The sequence below is a fragment of the Bos javanicus genome, chromosome 16 (assembly GCF_032452875.1).
Source record: "Bos javanicus breed banteng chromosome 16, ARS-OSU_banteng_1.0, whole genome shotgun sequence".
Classification (NCBI taxonomy): domain Eukaryota; kingdom Metazoa; phylum Chordata; class Mammalia; order Artiodactyla; family Bovidae; genus Bos; species Bos javanicus.
Window position 1 is genome coordinate 37,485,561 of NC_083883.1, and position 13,146 is coordinate 37,498,706.

General features: G+C 42.1%; 1 protein-coding gene across 1 annotated transcript in view; it reads right to left on the reverse strand.

Annotated features, from left to right (window-relative positions):
* NME7 (NME/NM23 family member 7) overlaps positions 1–13,146 on the reverse strand; it is a 248,398-nt gene that overhangs the window by 1,486 nt on the left and 233,766 nt on the right. The gene's annotated exons all lie outside the window — the stretch shown is intronic.

Genomic DNA, 13,146 nt, shown 5'->3' on the forward strand with positions numbered 1-13,146 from the left:
TTGAAAAGACACATGCACCCATATGTTCATAGCAGCACTGTTCACAACAGCCAAGACATGGAAGCAACCTAAATGTCCTTCAAGAGATGAATGAAAAAGAGGATATGGTGTATATACACACACATACACAGTGGAATATTACTCAGCCATAAAAGGAACTTAATGCCATTTGCAGCAACATGGATGGACCCAGAGATTATCATACTATGCAAGTCAAAGACAAATACATCATTTATATGTGGAATCTAAAATAGAACATAACTTACCTATGAAACAGACTCACAGGGAACAGACTTGTGGTTGCTAAGGGGTGATGGAGCAGGGGCGGGATGGATTGGGAGTTGAGATTATCAGCTGCAAACTATTGTATATAGTATGGATAAATAACAAGTTCCTAATGTATAGTACAGGGAACTATACCCAATATCCTGTGATAAACCATAATGGGAAAGAATATGAAAAATAATAAAACTGAAAAAACTAGCATGTGCCAAAAAAAGTTGAGGTTCAATAAATTAAGGTTTATACCCTGGTTTTCAGTTCATGGTTTGGCCTAAGTCCTTGTTTAAGTGAAAGTGAAAGAAAGTGCAAGTTGCTCAGTTGTGTCCGACTCTTGGTGACCCCATGGACTATACAGTCCATGGAATTCTCCAGGCCAGAATACTGGAGTGGGTAGCCTTTCCCTTCTCCAGGGGATCTTCCCAACTCAGGGGTAGAACCCAGGTATCCTGCATTGCAGGCAGATTCTTTACCAGCTGAACCATAAGGGAAGCCCAAGAATACTGGAGTGGGTAGCCCATCCCTTCTCCAGCAGATCTTCCCAATTCAGGAATTGAACTGGGGTCTCCTGCATTGCAGGCGGATTCTTTGCCAACTGAGCTATCAGGGAAGCCCGAGTCCTTATTTAGCCATATATTTAAAAATTAGCCTTAGAGTGAAAGAAAGTGAAAATTAGCTTTCAGAAAAATATTCTCTAGGTATAACTGAGCTGAAGATTTAAGTATCACTTAACCTGCATGGGAAATACCCAAACTAAAGTCTTGACTTCGTGTTTTAGAAAGTAGAAATCTTTCACAAAGCCTGTGCAGCCACAGCTCACACCAACCCTTCCTGCCTTCAGGCTGGTCCTGAGAAATCCTTTGGTACGAAGCTGGGCTCCCCTCTTACAGAGAGACAGACCGAGAGGCCCATGGCCATTTCTGCGACAGTACAGCTTGTTCAGAAATATCAGCAAAAGCTTAAATTCCCACCTTATCGTCCCATTTTTATTATCCTGCCAGTCTGCTTCTCCTGTTTATTCTTTAAAAATACTACCTGAGACTTTGCTATCGCTAGAGCAGCAAATCATGTGATGGCAAATGAATACCAGAGGAAAAATGACTCCATTTTTTAAAAATGTAGCCAAGGGAATAGTGGGACACGGCACAGCTGCCTAGATGCCAAGGTTTAAGGGGCCCTCCTTAACAACTGACGAGATTCTGCAGCATCCATAAGCGGACAACATCCTTCATAAAGCTGGGTTTCTCAAAACGCACCCCCCATATACACTGAAATAGAAGGTATTTTATATTTTTAACAGAGGATGGTCTGTCTGGATGACACTGAGTCTTAAATGTGTGATGTGTATGAACAAGAAGGGGAGAATGGCTCTACGTCTGAGGAAAGGGGAGTATTTATTCAAATGGGAAAGTAGTTTGTATTTCTGAGACTGTTCTCAGGTCTCAAGCCCCTGCTTTGATACGAACCTTGTGCCTTCTGTTGTAAGATGCTGTATGTTCGTGTATATGTCTGCATGTGCCCCCATGCATGTATGTGTGTGTGCAGAGATGCCTATTCCTTCCTTCACGATTCTATGCAAATCTTGCCTCCCTGTAATCTCTCCAGATGGTGCTAACCCATTCCCTAGCCACGAGAGTGGTTCAATCTCCAATGGGAGACTGGGAGCATGGTTAGTGTTGACTCCGTGGATATTTGCTGGTGCCAAGTACTCTCCTAACTGCTACAGAAAGACCCACGAGTGACCCTTTGCAGCTCAGATTCTAGTATTGATACTGAAGTGCTTGCTTATTTCTGGAACTCTTGTTTCTATACATTTATCATGAATTTCTCACCTTGTATTATTAGGTGACACATTTCTTGGGTATAGGGACAGTGCCTTCTACTTTTGGGGGTTTTCTTATATCCTGGACAGGGTTTTCATGTAAGTCCAGTAAATCAAATATTGAATTCCTCACCACAAAATATAAAAGGACTGAGTTTTTTCAAAGGCATTGTTTCTCAAATGTGTGCTGAGTAACACTTGGAATCAAAAGGACTGGAAGTTACTGAATAGAGGAAAAGGGATTCTCTTTTTTTTCTTTCTTTCCTTTTTTTTTTTCAATCCATCATATTCCCTGAAGGAAAGTTTCAATGTGGTACTAGTATGACTTCAACCCAGGTTAATCCCCTTTCAAATAAAGGGAGAGAGGCCTGGGGCTCAGAACCTTTGGCAAGCAATATCATCTAGCCAGAATTTAATAACTTTTGCTTTCATTGTATTTATTATCTTCAATTAAAGTACAAGTAATACTAGTTTCCCACCTAATGGCAAATAAATATTTCCATAATGGAAATCAATGTATTCAAGTATCACAGTGAATGTACTTAAAAATAGTAAATATAATTTAAGGTGGTATTCAGATCATCTAAAACCCATGAAGGTAAAAAAAAGGCCAACTAGAACACATGAACTTTTGCCCTAAAATACAGCGTTAACAGAAGCCAAGGTTTTCAGTTCTGTACCTGTTTGGGCAAAATCTAATTTTAATCTGTTGTTTTAGAACAATAGCATGCCCTGTCTGCTCAGGCTGCACTTATTACCAGAGGGAACCGCTCCAACTCCAAGTTAAAAACATTATCAGCAATCAGAGACGAAAATCCAGTTATTAAAATCCTTCAAAGTCCAGTGAAAGCTCAAACTCCTGGCTTTTTAAAGGATTAGTAACACCTCAATATCAGTTTATATTTGGTCCATGGAGGAGAACTAAATGAGGTTACTTAGAAAATCCATGATTAAGGACAGAGGGCAACATAATCCAGAGGGAAACTATCCAAGGAGCACTTAAGAACAGTTGTAATCAAGTGAATAAAAAACACTCTTGGTTTCAAATTCAGAGAAAATGTGACTCTCTCTTCTCTTCTTTAAGAGGGAACTAGCATTAACCAGTCATGTTATCTGCCATCTTCTAGGCCTTCTAGACAGGAAAAGATGACCAGGTAATAGATTTAAACCTGTTATTCTCCCAGCTGAAGCTTGTGATCAGCCATAGCCTACCCAATGTGAAACCAGGAGGACTGGACCAAAGGCAGATTATCTTGGTTCATATTTTAATTCTGTATTTTTCTCCTAGAAACTGTCAGCATTGGTCTGTTGTGAGAGATTAAGTCTCTCTTGAAGGTACTGATTCTTACTAACTACAGAATCCAACTATTTTATTTAGCCATACATGAGTCCCACACCCTAAGAAAAGGCCCATATTGAATAAAACTGTGACTTACTATCTCCAGTTTGCTTTACCACAAAACCTTTTAAAAACAGGGATTTCATTAAATTGGCACTCTTACTGGCAGTCTGTGAAGTGCTACCTTTTCCAAGGAATTGCTCATCTTCCTCCATGTTGGCCCTATATAGGCCAGGTTGGAGGAGGTACTGAGTGATTTGAAACCAACCTATTTATTTATCCACAACATCTGATAAACTCCACAGTAGATTGATCCTTTGGTTTAAGTGCTTCAGGGTTCAAACATTTCATTTCTCTGTAAGGAGGCTATTTAGTGCCCATGACTTGTTATAGGAATTTATGGTTACTAAATTAGCAAGTGTTGGAGGAGCATGGAACAGTCCTATAGCAATGGGCTATTCCTTTAGAGAAGGAGCAGGGGTTCTAAAACGACCAATGGGTGAGGATCAGGCCTTGGGAAAGTGCTGATTATTCAGCATTGGAACCTCTGGGGGGCAAGGGAACAGAATACAGCTTATAGGCCCTTTGGGGTTGTTGAAACACAGCAGGCGGAGTGCATGCTGATGGAAACCTTGGCCTAGCACTGACCTTCTTTTCTTACTTACAAATTTCTCCCAAGCTACCTACTATGTGCCCAGCACTGATTATGAACTCAGGGAGGGAAGGATTCAGGCAGATAAGACCCCTGATCTTATGAAACTATAGCTTTACACTATACACATTTAAATGCCTTAAATGGCCTAAACTATTCTCACTTATACTTGATTCCTTTCTCTCCCCTGTCATTCATTCATTTAACATATTGAGCACACCCCAGTCATGATAATTCAGTGAAGGGTGAGACCTGGTCCTCAGAAAGCTTATAGCCTGGAAAGAGGAAAACCCATGTAATCAAATAAAATCACAATTCTGTGCTAAGATATAAGGGGGGATAATTAACTGCCAGTGGAAACACAAAATATTTCATAAAGTGGTTAACATCCGAGTCTTCGGGATGAGTTGGAAGCAACACAGATGAAGAAAGAAAAAATTTTAGCTGACTATACAATTGCTATGCCAAAGCCAATCTTCATTAGTAAGATTAACTTGAGGATTTGGTCTCTCTTTATCACTGTTAGATTTAAATAAGAACAATACCTTACATTTATTAACTACTTCACAGTATACAGTCTAACTTCATATATAAGCTGTCTCCTTCACACTAGCTCTGTGGTCTTATTTCGAGACAGAGCAGCATCCTGAGACTCAGAAGTGTATGACAATCCCTACATAGTAATCTGGTAAGCTGGGGACTTGCTCAGTTGGCAAGGATGGAACTTGACTCTATCTTCCAAGTCTAAGCTACACTGGTGCTGTGACCTCCCTTGGAGTAGTCCCTGCATTTGCTGATGACTGTATATAGATTACTGCAGATTCTGTAAGAAAGTACAGTAGTTCAAACAAATGCATACTTTCTGTAATTGCTTCAAGTGTAGACTCAACAAACGCTTGCAGAGAGTGTTTTGTCTTTGCCCTGAGTACAGTTCAGTTCAGTTGCTCAGTCGTGTCCGACTCTTTTCGACCCCATGAATCGCAGCACGCCAGGCCTCCCTGTCCATCACCAACTCCCGCAGTTCACTCAGACTCACATCCATAGAGTTGGTGATGCCATCCAGCCATCTCATCCTCTGTCGTCCCCTTCTCCTCCTGCCCCCAATCCCTCCCAGCATCAGAGTCTTTTCCAATGAGTCAACTCTTAGCATGAGGTGGCCAAGGTATTGGAGTTTCAGCTTTAGCATCATTCCTTCCAAAGAACACCCAGGGCTGATCTCCTTTAGAATGGACTGGTTGGATCTCCTTGCAGTCCAAGAGACTCTCAAGAGTCTTCTCCAACACCACAGTTCAAAAGCATCAATTCTTCAGCACTCAGCTTTCTTCACAGTCCAACTCTCACATCCATACATGACTACTGGAAAAACCATAGCCTTGACTAGACAGACCTTTGTTGGCAAAGTAATGTCTCTGCTTTTGAATATGCTATCTATGTTGGTCATAAGTTTCCTTCCAAGGAGTAAGCGTCTTTTAATTTCATGGCTGCAGTCACCATCTGCACTGATTTTGGAGCCCAAAAAAATAAAGTCTGACACTATTTCCACTGTCTCCCCATCTATTTCCCATGAAGTGATGGGTCCAGATGCCATGATCTTCGTTATCTGAATGTTGAGCTTTAAGCCAACTTTTTCACTCTCCATTTTCACTTTCATCAAGAGGCTTTTTAGTTCCTCTTCACTTTCTGCCATAAGGGTGGTGTCATCTGCATATCTGAGGTTATTGATATTTCTCCCAGCAATCTTAATTCCAGCTTGTGCTTCTTCCAGCCCAATGTTTCTCATGATGTACTCTGCATATAAGTTAAATAAGCAGGGTGACAGTATACAGCCTTGATGTACTCCTTTTCCTATTTGGAACCAGTCTGTTGTTCCATGTCCAGTTCTAAGTGTTGCTTCCTGACCTGCATATAGGTTTCTCAAGAGGCAGGTCAGGTGGTCTGGTATTCCCATCTCTTTCAGAATTTTCCACAGTTTATTGTGATCCACACAGTCAAAGGCTTTGGCATAGTCAATAAAGCAGAAATAGATGTTTTTCTGGAACTCTCTTGCTTTTTCCATGATGCAGCAGATGCTGGCAATTTGATCTCTGGTTCCTCTGCCTTTTCTAAAACCAGCTTGAACATCTGGAATTTCACAGTTCACATATTACTGAAGCCTGGCTTGGAGAATTTTGAGCATTACTTACTAGCGTGTGAGATGAGTGCAATTGTGCAGTCGTTTGAGCATTCTTTGGCATTGCCTTTCTTTGGGATTGGAATGGAAGCTGACCTTTTCCAGTCCTGTGGCCTCTGCTGAGTTTTCCAAATTTGCTAGCATATTGAGTGCAGCACTTTCACAGCATCATCTTCAGGATTTGAAATAGCTCAACTGGAATTCCATCACCTCCACTAGCTTTGTTTATAGTGATTCTTTCTAAGGCCCACTTGACTTCACATTCCAGGATGTCTGGCTCTAAGTGAGTGATCACACCATCGTGATGATCTGGGTCGTGAAGATCTTTTTTGTACAGTTCTTCTGTGTATTCTTGCCATCTCTTCTTAATATCTTCTGCTTCTGTTAGGTCCATACCATTTCTGTCCTTTATCGAGCCCATCGTTGGCATGAAATGTTCCCTTGGTATCAGCAAAAATGTGTCTTAATGCTAGTGATTCCCAGTTCACCAGTCCTCCAGGGGAACTTCTAGTATATGGAGCAAGCATGAAATTTCCTTGCATGTTTTATTAGCTCTGGCTTTGTATCAGAGTCTAGTGCAGCTCACTGCTCCTGACACCTGGGCTCTACTACAGACGACAGAATCAGACACTTCTTGGAGGTGGAGCACGGGTGTCTATTTTCCAATGATTCCTAATGTTGATAAGGGAAAGGCTCCTTTGAGAAGGGAAAGGCTACCCACTCCAGTATTCTGGCCTGGAGAATTCCATGGACGGTATAGTCCATGGGATCACAAAGAGTTGGACACAAGTGAGAGACTTTCACTTCACACACACTTAATGTTGACTGAGCAACAAAAATGCCTGTGGAGTTTTGTTTTTTTCCCTCCTTTCTTTTAAAGCAAAGTATAGGTATGCTCGAACATTTACAGAATTTACCTATCCTTCTATCATGGGAGTTCAGCACCAAATTTAAATACGTGTTCCTGTGCCATTATACTAAGTAGATTTTCAGATAACATCTAATCAATCTGAATTTGATTGAGGTACAATTTTGTTGGTGTTCCAATGATAAATTGATTTTTAAATATGTCAGCTTATTTAGAAGGAAAACAAATTTCAACTCCCTGGGGACCCTTACAGCGTGTAACCTGTTCTGACACACAGGGCCATATGCTTAGAGGGGCCTGCATGTGTGAGTGCTAAGTCGCTTCAGTTGTGTCCAACTCTTTGCAACCTTATGGGCTGTAGTTTGCCAGGCTCCTCTGTCCATGGGATTCTCCCAGGCAAGAATGCTGGAGTGGTTGCCATGCTCTCCTCCAGGGGATCTTCCTGACCCAGGACGGAACCCTCATCTTATGTCTCCTGCGTTGGCAGATGGGTTCTTTACTACTAGAGCCACCTGGGGAGCCCTAGAGGGGCCTATGCCTGGTTTAATGCTCCACTGTCTCTCTCTTGAAATTCTTTTTTGAACCAGGGCCCCTGTATTTCCATCCTGCAACAGTTCTTGGAGTCACAGGCTTCTGTGTTAGGGCTACTTCAGCCTGGTTTTCCTATTGGCTGAGTAGAAAATGTGGTTGAAAAGGCTGCTTGTAAAATGGGCAATGGACAGATCCATGATGAGAGTTGGGTCAGAGAAGGTGCAGGTTGAGGCCGGCTATGGAAGATAAGAGTCATCAGACTTTTCAGGACAGGAACAGAAGCCGGGATGTCAGGCGCAGCCCTGAGGCAGGGGCGAGGGGAAGAGGACCTGGGCTGTGGGGACAGCTGGAGGAGGCTACCAGCAGCCCTTCACGTGTAAGCCTGAATCCTTTCTGAACTCTGCCTTGCTCCCTCTCTCCCTCTTTGTCTTCCCTCTACAAGTCACTGCTTGTTTTCAGCTCCACAGATGTGGAGTTCAGAAGTAAACATTTGTAAGGAAAAAGGTGGTGGGGAAAGGATATCTAGAGTTCTCCTGACAGATGGGCTCAGAGGAAACATTCTTGCCTTGAGAAAAAGGATGAAAAATCTGTCCTTGCTTACAATTCCACTGGCCAAAAATTTCATGAGGTTTTTCTCCATAAGATGGTACAGAAACACCCGAATGAACTTTTTGGTGAACCCAATAGCTACAGAGCCTATAAAGTTCTTGGACTGCAGAGGCACCCCCTCAAATCTATTTATAGGCTACAAAATAAAGAAGTTGAACCAACATCGTCATTAAGAGTTATCTCCTTCACATGTTTATCTTCTCCAATGCTTCAGAAGCCATATTTGGCCTCTTTTCCATCCCCCTTTAACCGGAGTTCAGTTGATTCACAGTGCTGTGCTAGTTTCAGGCGTATATAAGATAGATAACTAATAAGGACCTACTGTGCAGCACAGGGAATGCTACTCAATAATCTGTAATAACCTATATGGGAAAAGAATCTTAAGAATTGATATATGTATAACTGATTTACTTTGCTATACAGCTGAAGTCTTTGAAGACAAAATGAAAAGTTCACAATTAAATGACTAGACATTTCAGTGATTCTGTAAACCCAGTGTTCTCCAAGTTCTCTTATAAAGACCTCTTGATTCTTATGCTGCCACCCACTAATGAGAACAACCGTCTTTTTAAAGCTAGAAGAATATTATACCTCAGCCCAGAATAGAGTGGTGTTAACCTTTCTCTTTACAGGAAACAGACACCCTTTCCCCGCCCCCCCCCCCCCCGCCCCCAATATATGTAAAGATACAGGTGTCCTTTCTAGAAATTCATTCTAAAATTGTGTTTTGTGACTCATTCCTATCTGGCCTCTTCTGCCCTGAAGGTGGTTTTGGTTGCTGCTAGCCCTTCCCCCGGAGAAGGCAATGGCACCCCACTCCAGTACTCTTGCCTGGAAAATCCCATGGACAGAGGAGCCTGGTGGGCTGCAGTCCATGGGGTCGATAAGAGTTGGAGACGACTGAGCGACTTCACTTTCCCTTTTCACTTTCATGCATTGGAGAAGGAAATGGCAACCCCCTCCAGTGTTCTTGCCTGGAGAATCCCAGGGACGGGGGAGCCTGGTGGGCTGCCGTCTATGGGGTCGCACAGAGTCGGACACGACTGAAGCGACTTAGCAGCAGCAGCAGCCCTTCCCCAGTCCCTCAAAGTATCTAAAAATACGAATTGGTGTTTGTCACTTCTGTTCGCTTCTCCCCACGCCCAGTGATTTAAAAAGTACTCTCTGATAGTCACCATATCTCAGGGTGAGTCATGTATAATTTTTCAATATTTACATTTAAAATTTTATCAATATTCACTCTTAAAAAAATGGAATCCTTGTTATATATCAAATGCTTATCTTTTATGTATCTTTTATATATGATACCTTATCTTGGTTAAACCTAACAACTGAAATAGATGCATTAGTCCCACTTTTTCAGTTGATGAGACTGGGGATTTTAGACCTAACAACTTGCCTGAGAACACAGGACTCAGTTGAGCCCCTGGGGCTCTGCTTATTCTGATTAAGAGCTCAAGGTTGGGATGGAGCCTGCCAGAGGGGGTCTGATTCCTAGCCTTGCCATTTCCTGGATGGATGACCTTGGGTAAGTCACTTAACTTCTTGTTTCTCATATTCCACATCTCTAATATAATAATATCATCACATGAGGGTTGTTGTAAAGATAAAATGAGTTAATATATGGAAAGCATTTAAAAGAATACCCAGAATATAGTAAATATACCATAATAACTATCATTATTGCTTCTCCAACATTCCCACAATGCTGTGATCTGTCTTGCTATACATCAGTAAAGCCTTGGGTTTCTGAGCAATTTCTTCATGCTCTGAGAGCCAAAACTGCCAGGATAATTCCAGCTTATTGGGGACATGCATGCATGCGTGTGCATGCTCCATGACTTCAGTCATGTCCAACTCTTTGCGACCCTATGAACTGTAGCCCACCAGGCTCCTCTGTCCGTGGGAATACTGGAGTGGGTTGCCATGCCCTCCTCCAGGGGATCTTCCAGACCCAGGGATGGAATCCACATCTCTTATGTCTCCTGCACTGGCAGGTGGGTTCTTTAGCACTAGAACCACCTTATCAGGGGACAACCTACTTAATTAACCAGGTCATGAATGACAAGGGCAGACTAAGGATCATTGCAGACAAAGACAGTAAAGAGACACAGAACCAAATACAACATGTAATCCTTGAGTGGATGCTGGACTAGAAACATTTTTTCTTTTACAGAAAATATCTGTGGGTGAAACTGTAACAGGAGGGAAAGGGGCAGGGCACAACTTCTGAAAGAATGACATAGCCCAAGGACACAACATAAATGGATTAGAATCAAATGGGTCCAAGATGGCAGACAAGATCTTTGACTAGAACTTGATCCTCAATCAACAAGCTAAATGACACATCCCGAAGTGCCATGACAGTTCCAATGCACTGTCAAAAGAAGCAGCAGTGGGAGGTAGCCCAAATCCTGGAAATCTCCATCCCTTCCCCCAAATAGGGGGAGGAGTAATAATCCTCCCACTCATTAGCATATGAAATTACCCAGCCTATAAAAACTAACTTTTCATGCAAAGATGAGCACAATAAAGGACAGAAATGGTATGGACCTAACAGAAGCAGAAGATACTAAGAAGAGGTGGCAAGAATACCCAGAAGAACTTATAAAAAAGATCTTCATGACTCAGATAACCATGATGGTGTGATCACTCACCAAGAGCCAGACATCCTGGAATGTGAAGTCAAGTGGGCCTTAGAAAGAATCACTATAAACAAAGCTAGTGGAGGTGATGGAATTCCAGTTGAGCTATTTCAAATCCTGAAGATGATGCTGTGAAAGTGCTGCACTCAATATGCCAGCAAATTTGGAAAACTCAACAGTGGCCACAGGACTGGAAAAGGTCAGTTTTCATTCCAATCCCAAAGAAAGGCAATGCCAAAGAATGCTCTAACTACCGCACAATTGCACTCATCTCACACGCTAGTAAATAATGCTCAAAATTCTCCAAGCCAGGCTTCAGCAATATGTGAACTGTGAACTTCCAGATGTTCAAGCTGGTTTTAGAAAAGGCAGAGGAACCAGAGATCAAATTGCCAGCATTTGCTGGTTCATCAAAAAAGCAAGAGAGTTCCAGAAAAACATCTATTTCTGCTTTATTGACTATGCCAAATCCTTTGACGGTGTGGATCACAACAAACTGTGGACAATTCTGAAAGGGATGGAATGCCAGACCATCTTAACTGCTTCCTGAGAAATCGGTACACAAGTCAAGAAGCAACAGTTAAACCAGACATGGAACAACAGACTGGTTCCAAATTGGGAAAGGAGTATGTCAAGGCTGTACACTGTCACCATCCTTATTCAACTTATATGCAGAATACATCATGAGAAATGCCAGACTGGATGAAGCACAAGCTGGAATCAAGACTGCTGTGAAAAGAAGGGAAGTGAAAAGCTAAGGAGAAAAGGAAAGATATACCCATTTGAATGCAGAGTTCCAAAGAACAGCAGGGAGAGATAAGAAAGCTTTCCTCAGCGATCAATACAAAGAAATAGAGGAAAACAACAGAATGGGAAAGACTAGAGATCTCTTCAAGAAAATTAGAGATACCAAGGGAACATTTCATGCAAAGGTGGACTCCATAAAGGACAGAAATGGTAGGGACCTAACAGGAGCAGAAGATACTAAGAAGAAGTGGCAAGAATACACAGAAGAATGTACAAAAAAGATCTTCACAACCCAGATAATCACGATGGTATGATCACTCACCTAGAGCCAGAAATCCTGGCATGTGAAGTCAAGTGGGCCTTAGGAAGCATCACTATGAACAAAGCTAGTGGAGGTGATCAAATTCCAGTTGAGCTATTTCAAATCCTGAAAGATGATGCTGTGAAAGTGCCACACTCATTATGCCAGCAAATTTGGAAAACTCAGCAGAGGCCACAGGACTGGAAAAGGTCAGCTTCCATTCCAATCCCAAAGAAAAGCAATGCCAAAGAATGCTCAAACTACCACACAATAGCAGTCATCTCACATGCTAGTAAAGTAATGCTCAAAATTCTCCAAGCCAGGCTTCAGCAATATGTGAACTGTGAACTTCCTGATGTTCAAGCTGGTTTTAGAAAAGGCAGACAAACCAGAGATCAAATTGCCAACATCAGCTGGATCATTGAAAAAGCAAGAGAGTTCCAGAAAAACATCTATTTCTGCTTTATTGACTATGCCAAATCCTTTGACGGTGTGGATCACAATAAACTGTGGAAAATTCTGAAAGAGAGGGGAATACCAGACCACCTGACCTGCATCTTGAGAAACCTATATGCAGGTCAGGAAGCAACAGTTAGATCTGGACATGGAACAACAGACTGCTTCCAAATAGGGAAAGGAGTATGTCAAGGCTGTATATTGTCACCCTACTTATTTAACTTTATATGCAGAGTACATCATAAGAAACGCTGGGCTGGAGGAAGCACAAGCTGGAATCAAGATTGCTAGGAGAAATATCAGTAACCTCAGATATGCAGATGACACCACCCTTATGGCAGAAAGTGAAGAAGAACTAAAGAGCCTCTTGATGAAAGTGAAAGAGGAGAGTGAAAAAGTTGGCTTAAAGCTCAACATTCAGATAACAAAGATCATGGCATCTGGTCCCATCACTTCATGGCAAATAGATGGGGAAATAGTGGAAACAGTGGCTGATTTTATTTTACTGGGCTCCAAAATCACTGCGGATGGTGACTGCAGCCCTGAAATTAAAAGACGCTTACTCCTTGGAAGGAAAGTTATGACCAACCTAGATAGCATATTCAAAAGCAGAGACATTACTTTGCCAACAAAGGTCCATCTAGTCAAGGCTATGGTTTTTCCAGTGGACTCAATGGACGTTAGTTTGAGTGAACTCCGGGAGTTGGTGATGGACAGGGAGGCCTGG